General features: G+C 35.3%; 1 protein-coding gene across 2 annotated transcripts in view; it reads left to right on the top strand.

Annotated features, from left to right (window-relative positions):
• The first annotated feature begins 1023 nt into the window (after positions 1 to 1023).
• Hdx (highly divergent homeobox) overlaps positions 1024 to 9497 on the top strand; it is a 186061-nt gene continuing 177587 nt past the window's right edge. For both annotated transcript variants that reach the window (XM_010612863.2, XM_033760535.1), the window contains exon 1: positions 1024 to 1237. The gene's annotated coding sequence lies outside the window, so the exon portion shown is untranslated. The remainder of the gene's footprint in view (positions 1238 to 9497) is intronic.

The raw sequence follows: 9497 nt of genomic DNA, 5'->3' as shown, positions 1-9497 counted from the left end.
AATACTTGATTATGAAGAATTCAGGACCCTTGCTCTAAGGCTTTCTGTGCCTTTTATTCTAATTATAGTTCTCTATTTTCAAAGGTTTTTATTATCAGTCTAATATTCTACTGGTCTTCAACATATGGTCTTTTTTCCAAGGGGGTTTCATTATGAACTTACTTACTTCATATACATTTGTACTTCTCTAACTTTACCAATCTCTTTCCTTCAAGAGGGTACCTTTTATTTCCTCTTATAGGGTAGTGAAATTCCAATTCTATCATAAAATGGTTCCTCATCTTTCCCATTTTACTAATCTCTCTAGTCATAAATTAATGTAGGTCTCGAATATATTATAATGTATACTTTTATTGTGAATTATTATTGTGTGCTAATCTTTTCAAGTGATATTGCAAGTTCTAAAATACCACAGAATCAGTGGATTCTATGTTTCTAAGGTATCCAGAGAATTTGGCAAGTATATCTAGTGAGTACTGGGTTCTTGTCCTTTTTCCCATAATGATAATCACCCAAGTAACTTCTGGAAGTGCAAGGGTTAAAGTTAGGTTAGAAGAACCCATAATTTCTTGCTTCAAACACTGAAGTCAACCAGGCATATACAGCAGTGCATTCTTATTGAAAATTTCCAACGGTTGAATGGGCATCTTCTTGGTTTTACTAAAGCTGAACATATACCAGTCAATGCTCTGATCTATTTTTTTTATTGCTATCTCTTGCCATTGTCAGTGTGGGACAATCTGCTGAAAGTGAATCTCAAGTTAGAAGATCCGGCAGGCAGCACCTGCTCAAATAGCTGTCACAAAACTACTATAGTCACAGGGGTGTTAGATGTTCACAGCGATGAGAGAGAGACAGAGAGAGAGAGAGAGAGAGAGAGAGAGAGAGAGAGAGTGTGTGTGCTGGCCATAGATTCAGCTGTTACACACCAGAAAGAGGCAGCCCCACTGAAGGCAGCCATGTCTCCTCCCCCCTCCCCCCTCCCCGCTCTAGGGTTCTGGGCTGAAGCCTGGGACTGTCCGAGCTGATCTCGGGTTCTCATTGGCCGCTGTCTTTCGTGACGTCACGATCAAGATGAGAATTGATGATCGGACACGCTGATTTCATTGTCTGAGGCGGCAGTGGAGATCTAGGAAAAATCTCCCTGAATCCTACTGCCCCAGCACTGGCCTCGTCTGGGATCCTCTGATCCTATCTGGGATCCTCTGGTCCCTTCCGTGACCGCATCACGCCAGAGGTAAGAATCTAACCTGGGTGGATGTGAAGGGCGAAGAAGGGCAGGCAAGGCATTAGCATAATGCTGTGCCCAGCAGAGGCCCGTAGGTTCTGTAGACTAAAGAGGCAGCCAACAATTTGGCGTGGCTCCTGGGGAGCTAACTGCCTTTACCCTCCCAGCAAAGGTTAGCAGCACTGTGAGGTTAGAAAGGAGCTGAGGATAGGAATACAGTGGGTAGTGCCAGAAAACACAGGACATTGCTCCAAAAGGGCGAGTTCTGAGACTCACTTCTGGCACAGTAGTAAGAGGAAGTGTCGCCTCTGCCTCCGAAGAAAGGAGAAGGTTGATATCTATCAGTTCCAGATTTTACTGGAGAGTAGATTTCTCACACCCCTACTCAAAACACTTGGAGGGCGTTGCGCCTGCGCGTTAGCACCTTGTTGTTGGTGGAGGGGGTTCAAGGAGAGTTTAGGCAGGGAGCTTGCGCAGGCTTTTTTTCCGTTTTGCTGAGGTGGGTGGGGCTGAACCCTGTCTGGGTTGATTATGGAAAGGGTTAGGGAGTTGATCTTGACTTGTTTCAAGGGTCAGTTGATGTGTAGGCATTTGTCATTTACTTTAAATCTGACCTACCTAATTTAAGCAGCAGCAAAATAAGCCTGGTGCATTTAGAAAGCCTATTCTTGATCTCCAGGTATTGGGTTTGAAATGACAGAAAGAATTGGAGAAGAATTTGTGAAATAAAATGTTCTCGGGTGAGATACTGGAGGAGAAAAACACTAATTCCAGTAAAACCAACCTAAAGGTTGGATCTTCAAGGAGTTGTAATTTGGAGTGACAATCAGTTATTTTGAACATTAAACTTCGAAGAGACTCAAAATGAACTCCAAGGAGGAAAGGAATTTTCCTTTCCTGTTTTTTTTTCTTCTTGCCTCCATCTCTTAGTCCCTGTTTCACATTTCCAGAGTTTCCTCTTCTTCCTCTTCTATCTTTCTGCAGAACCACTGAAGTCGAATTGTATTTTGAGAGATCTTATCTAATACCTCTTTGTTGAGAAAGCTTATATTATTCAGTGATTGTGAGACAAAATTTCTCTGTATGTCCTTGGTGAAGAAATTTTACAGTAAGTTTTTAAATTTCCCTCCACAATTTGCTCATGGATTCCTATTTCATAGAGGAATCTGGATTTTACTCACTTTTCATCATTAAGACATTATCTAATCTTGGCAAATTTTTTTGAAAGTCCTCTCACACAATTCTTCCCTTATGCTGCACCCTAAACTCTCATCACTGCCCCCCCCAAGTCACTAAAGGAGCTTTCTAGTTAGCCTTTACCAATGCTCCAAATCCTTAATTTGTACCACCTGGTCTGTGAATACTTTCCATTATCATTTTATCTAACAAAGATATTATTATTTCTCTATTTTCTATTGTTCAAAATCCCATCTGTATTTCAACAAACTCTGTGATGCAGTCTCATTCTCCACAGCAACTTGACTTTGCTTTATTCTTCTGTACACATCTCTCCTTACTGGTTCCTGAATAATCATCTACATGACTTTTCTCCTCACACCATGATTGTTCACTTCACCTAGAGTGACCCCTCATGATTCAAATTTTACCCGCATTTGAAGCTCTGTTGAAATTATACATTTTCATAAATGCTTTCCAATTCTAGCCAAACTTATTGAGGTCAAGTTTCCTAGAACTCCCGCATCAATTCTTGCATTCGTCAATTTCTTATAACCTCACTTCTTTTGTCTTCTTGTTTTGGTGTGTCTGTTCAAATGGACTTCTCAACTGAATTTTATACCCCGCCTTAAGGACTGGGATCATGCAATTTACTTCTTTATCATATATCCATAGTACCTGGCTGATTAATCAAAATAGCTATAGCCACCTAAGTTCTTTTTTCCCCTTAAAATAGTTCCTTGGAATGAGCTAATATTGTTGTATAGAGAATTGTATACATGTGAAAACTTATTCATTACTGGTCAAACATAGATTTACCAGTGACTTAAAAAATTTTGAATTAATTGAGGAAAGACATGATGATCTCTATATAATGAATTACCTTGAAGTATAACATCCTTACAACAAAACTAAATGATTATGACCCCAGAAGTAGTTTTATGTGTAAACTTCTTTGTTTGAAAATACTAAGATCAGAAATAATCCAGTGTCCTTCTGAGGACATTGCATCATGTGTCCTCCTGAAATCTACTAATTACTTTTTTTTTTTTTTGGTTTTTTGAGACAGGGTCTCACTATGTAGTTGAGACTGACCTGGAACTCACTATGTAGCCCAGGTGGGTCTTGAACTCACAGCGATCCTCCTGCTTCAACTTCCTGAGTGCTGGGATTACAGGCGTATGCCACCACTCCCAGTTTACTAATTACTTTTCATTGCATTATACCTTCAATTGATTTTTTACATTGACCATTCTGGAGAGTTTTTGTTTATGTATGTCTTCAATCACAGCTGATTATTGTGGTGTTTGCTATAATTGTTAATATATAATATGTTGGCTGTTACTTTCCTATCCTTTGGGCTACTAAATGCATTGTTCCACAGAGCTCATGTTTTACTTGAATGATAGTGTAATCATGGCTTAATATAGGTTTCACTTCAATTTCAGCTGCACTTTGATGCATTATCCAATAGTATGTCAAAGTATATAAGTTTGAGAATATAGATTAAAAAGTAGTCTAGAAGGTTGTTAGAACCTGCAAATTTGAAAATCATTGTCATAGATTATTGTAAGTGAAACATGAATGTAATTTATTATAAAGAGACATCCTTTCTCCTTGATCTTTTCTCTTATTACATACATCATGTGAATCCCCTCTAAATTGGTTCATCTTGTATTGAGCTTGTATAGTAATCACTAAGAATTTCCTAGACATACAAATGAAGATTGATAGGCGTAAGCCTTCATTTAGGCAACTCTGGATAGAATATGATATTTAGGCACATGCTGTTCATTTCAGAGAACTTAAAAGATAACAAATGAGAGGATAGCATTTTTGTTTTAACGTTTGTTTTACAATTTTTATCTGAATGAGAGGAAGACACTGTAGTTTTTTCATTTAATTTTTCTTTTTAGAGTTTGAGCTGAAAGGAATTTTCTAATAATTAGCCAGTGTCTTCATTTTACATATGAGGAAGCTGAAGCCCTGAGAAGTGAAGTTCCCTGCCAACGTTAGTGCTAGACATTATGCTAACAACTTTCTATATTTTAACATGTATAAACTGAACAACATGTCCATGGGTAGTTTTTAGTATTATTTCCCATTGTTCCAATGAAAACAGAAGCAAGATCCTCAAGGTAGTTTACCTTTCCAGGACCACACAATTGCTTTCCATAAACACCATGCCACTTCTACAAGTCAGTAATTTCTATGGTTGACCAAATGCTCTACTCGTATTTAAATATTGTATTTTAATATACCTAGTCTTGATTGAAATGATGCCATGAAATTTCATACAATATATATTTTCAAAAACATTTACTCCACTTTGTTTTAAAAGTTGTGTTGCACAGGGGACTGGGGATTTAGCTCTGTTGTTCTGCCACCTGTCTTGCAAACACAAGGTCCCGAGTTTGATCCCAGGGATAAAAAAAAAATTGTGCTGTACAAAAAGGTATTATATTTTTATACAGTGTAATCCCCAACATAATAAAAATGAATGGTTGATTTTGATTTTATAGTGGTGTCAGCTAAAACTGAAATTAATGGTTTATACTTACACTGAGTACATTATATCTAGGTATACTGGTTTGGGAATAAAATGTGATAATTTTAGAGAGAGAAATGAAAAGCTTTTTAATTGAAAAGCTTTTTAGTTGAAACCAATCTGAAGATTAGAGTAGTCCTTGTGTCCACTATCAACAAAAATTAAATGCTACAGAACTAGGAAATGGCAGAGCTAGGACTTAAACCATTTGTCCTTCTAGAGTCTGTACACTTGGCTGCCAGCCTGCTAAGTAATGTGTCAGAGAGAAAGAGTAAGGCATACATTTTCCTTTTTTTCTTTAAATGAATGCATTTGTGTTTATATTTTCCCCTAACTTCCATTGTCTCTCTGAGCCTCTAATTCTTATGACATTTTCACTTTTCTCTCAGTGGCGAAGTGGAAAGATTGAGAAACTGAGGGGAAAGGATCATTGACTCAACTTTCTATAGCTTCAATGGCATAAACACATGGACCCATTTTCTTTTCTACTGCCAAACTAACGAAAGATGAAAGTGGTGTTCACTAAGTTTTATAAGCTTATGTGTCTTCTACTACACTTATTTATTGTTTTTATAGTTTCTTACCTGCTTGGCTTCATCTACCTATTGTGGATGGGAGAGCTGCACTATTTGAGAAAGTAATTATTTGAAATCTATTTTACAATTAGATTTGTCCTTACTAGACCGCAAATTTGTTGTTCAAGTCTCGTTAACACAGCAACAATTAGAATAGATCTGGTGCACTGTAAAATGTAGAACAAGAAATATATTCTGCATTAATAGAAAATATGACATCAGTTGTCAGGTCTGGTGTTTTATGGTATTTAGAACCTTGAGGCTTACTTTTATCTCTAATAACTGCTTAAAACTTGCTGAAAGTGCATTTGAGGTTTTATTCTCCTGCAACTAGAAATACTTAATATAGAGAAACTTTTTACATTCAATATTGGTTTTGATGTGGAGCCAGTTCACTTTTCTGATTGGGTTTGATACATCTACATCTATTAAATCTGTGCTATTTAAAATGTGCTCTGTGGTGTAGGAATGTGGTCATCACCTTGGAAGTGCTTAGATACTGCAAAATCTCTAGCCCCATCTCAGACAAATGAATGGCAGTAAACATTTTCATGAGATTTCCAGGTGGTTCATATGCACACTTACATGTGAGAAGCAGTGATTTACAGTGAAATCTGATTTCCTGAACAACCTATGCTTTTAAGATCATAGGAAAAAACCAATTTCCTTTTGTCCATTTTCCCATGCGTGATTTTCTCTATTGTATAAAATCATACTATGTATATCAACTTTGCTCCATTCTGTAGTCGACATTGTCTCACTCAGAGATTAGGTACATCTATTGGTCGGTAAAAATTTTAAGACTCTGGATGAGTCAGCCCTCTTATTTTGATGATAGAAATGGCCTTACCATTTGAATGATATTTGTCTTCATTACTTGATGTGTTAAGGAGTGCAATAGAAGAATGAAAATGTATTGTGTGCACTATTACTAATGTCTTTCAGGGAAACTATTTCCTGTTTGCTGCTGTACTATATTACCACAAAAATGGAGGCCTAAAACAATATAAATTTATTATAGTTCTGGAAATCAGAATAATGGAATAGATGTCTTTGAATTTGATCAATGTGCCAGCCTAGCTTTCCTTTCTGGCAGCTCTGGGGGAAGACTCCTTTTCCATTTCTTTTCCAGCTTCTAGAAACTACCCAGATGCTTTGGCTCATGGATTCCTTACATTTTCAAAGCTAGCAGTGGCTGGTAATGCTTCTCACATTTAAGAATCCTTGTGATTTCATTGACCCTACTATTCTATCTATGATGATCTACTTTCTTTATGTGACTTGATTAGCAACCTTAAATCCAGTTACAATCTTAATTCATGTTTCCACATAATCTGCCACATTCAGGAATTAGGCACTGTTATGCCTTGTACAAGAATTGTTATGCTTTCTTCCTGATAAAGGAAGTCAGAATCTCATCTTGTAATATTCTTATTGAAGTAATTAGTCAGTTTCATAGGAGAATTGTGCTCTCCATTCATGTTGTCTTAAATCGTGCTGTTTTAGAATGTGACTTTATTTGTAAATGAAGTCATTGCAGATATAAATTATTTAAGTTAAAATGAAGTCAGTCTTGACTAGAATGGGCCTCTAATCCATGTAATATGTCCTAATAAAAGGGAGGAATTTGGATGCCAGAACACATGATGGGAGAATGTCATATGATGTAGATGGCCATCTACAAATCTAAAAAGATAGGACAGGAATAGATCCCTCCCTTACAGCCTTCAGAACCAATCAAACCTACCAACATGTTGATATTAGATTTCTAACCTTCAAAGCTATGAGACAACAAATTTTGATTTTTAAAGCCATCAGTTTTTGGTACTTTGTTACAGCAGACCAAGCAAATTAACAAAGTCTGAATTATCTTTTGGGATATCTAGGTATTATCATACTGAAAAGAATTTATATAATAAATGTATATTCTATAATATGGTAGGTGTTGGATTAAAGAACTTTAATGTACATTGGTCATTTTTAGTAAGACCTGTTCTGAAATATGTTATTTCGCATCTCTGATCTTTAGTTACTTCAACTGTGAAATGACAGTATTACCTTCATTATATCTAAGGGCATTTTAGCTTTCAAATTCCATTCTTCTATTATTTTTACTAAATTATTAAATCCACACATGAATGAAGAGTATTAGCTGCAGGTGAAGTTCTCAAAATTGTGTTAAACATTTCTGCAGGAAACTGTCATAGCTATAATGATCCTAGCACTTCACTGTTCACTTTCCAATAAAAAGTAAAGTTATTTTAAAAAGAAATAATACTTTAAAGGGAAACCAGTAAGACAAGCTGGGCTCAGTGATGCATGCCTGTAATCCCAGTTACTTGAGAAGGTGAGCCAGGAGGATGTCTTCTACTTTACACAGAAATAATAAAGACATTATTGAGAAATGGCCCTGTTTTTCTGACTTTCTTGACACTTTCAAAATTTGTTAAAGGCTTGCATTCAAAATACAGTACATTAAAGGTGCCAAGCACACAATAAACATTTAATAAAAATTTAAATAAATGAGTAAGTTGCCAGATACCTGTGATGATATATTTATACATCAGCAGCTTTTGAGGGCAGTGACTCAGCGAGGAATGGTTTATTTTACAGAAAACTCTGTTATGATTTCTCAGTACTGCAAAGCATATTGAAACAATAAGTATTATCACAATTTACAGGTGAAGCTGTAGTTTTTAAATGAAAATGATTACTAAGTTACCTGGGTTAACTATTAGTAGTAAAAAGCAGTAGCTGAATATGGTCATGATAGGATCATGGATAATATATTCCACAATTCAGATCTTATCTGATTACCACTGAAGAATATAATTGTAATGAAATACCTAGAAGCCTGTTAGTTATATAACAATCTTTCCCTTCATATCCTATACCTAGGTGATAAATATGACTAGTCGGGAGAAATAAAATATCAAAAAAAATCGGTGTTAGTGTTAATCCTATTTTCAAATCCATAATATGCCTATGATTTGGCAATAGTGTGTACTTTTATCTTAATGCCATAGGCTTGACATAGAGCAGTATCTCTCAAACAGAGGTCAAGAGATGCCTAGGAGGGCAAGGACATATTTTCAGAGGTCTGTAAATTTTATAAAAATTTATAGTTTGAGGTTTTTACTTCACTGGTAATCTTAAGAAGAAAACCTCACAATATGCGTATACACAGTTACATACACTGCCTTGTCACCAGGTTCAGAGACTAAACTTGCATTTTATGGTCATAAATAAATATTGAAAGACATCTGTTGAATAAGAATTGAGTATGTCAGGACAGTGTACCTCAAACAGACTGAGAGATAGATTGTATTGGTCTATACCGTGTTTTAATTTGTTTGCCTCTTTCAATGAAAGAATAAAGGTGTTTACCCATGGCTATTAGATTTGAGATTTTACTCTGAGGATTTTAAGTAATTAAGCATTTTATTAGTTTAGAAAAGTATTTATGGTAATTTTTAAATTTTTATTGAAAAATATATATGTATGATGTTAAATTCATTGAATTTATGATTAAATATATGGTATTTTGATGTATGTATACATTGTTGCATGGCTAAACAAGCTTACTAACATCATGTATTACATCACATACTTGTGGTAAAAACATTTAAAAGCATCTCTTAGCAATTTTCAAGTATAAAATATACCTTTATTAACTGCAATTGAATTTTTGTATCTTTTGATCTATCCAATTCTAACTCTAGGTAGCCAATATTGTACTGTCTGTTTCTATGAATTCAGACTTGTTGTATTCTACATATAAGTGATATCATGGGTAATTTTATTCCTGTGCCTGATTTGCTTCACTTAGAAAAATGTCTTCTAGTTTGATCCATGTTATTGCAAATGACAAGATATCTTTGTCAAGTTTAAATAATCAATACATATGTATATATATATATAAATATATATACTCATATACTCAATGGAATATATATATATATATATATAT

This window comes from Fukomys damarensis, unplaced genomic scaffold, assembly GCF_012274545.1.
Source record: "Fukomys damarensis isolate Sample0158 unplaced genomic scaffold, DMR_v1.0_HiC HiC_scaffold_39, whole genome shotgun sequence".
Classification (NCBI taxonomy): domain Eukaryota; kingdom Metazoa; phylum Chordata; class Mammalia; order Rodentia; family Bathyergidae; genus Fukomys; species Fukomys damarensis.
Note: the sequence above shows the minus strand (reverse complement) of the source record. Positions and strands in the feature narration are given on the sequence as shown.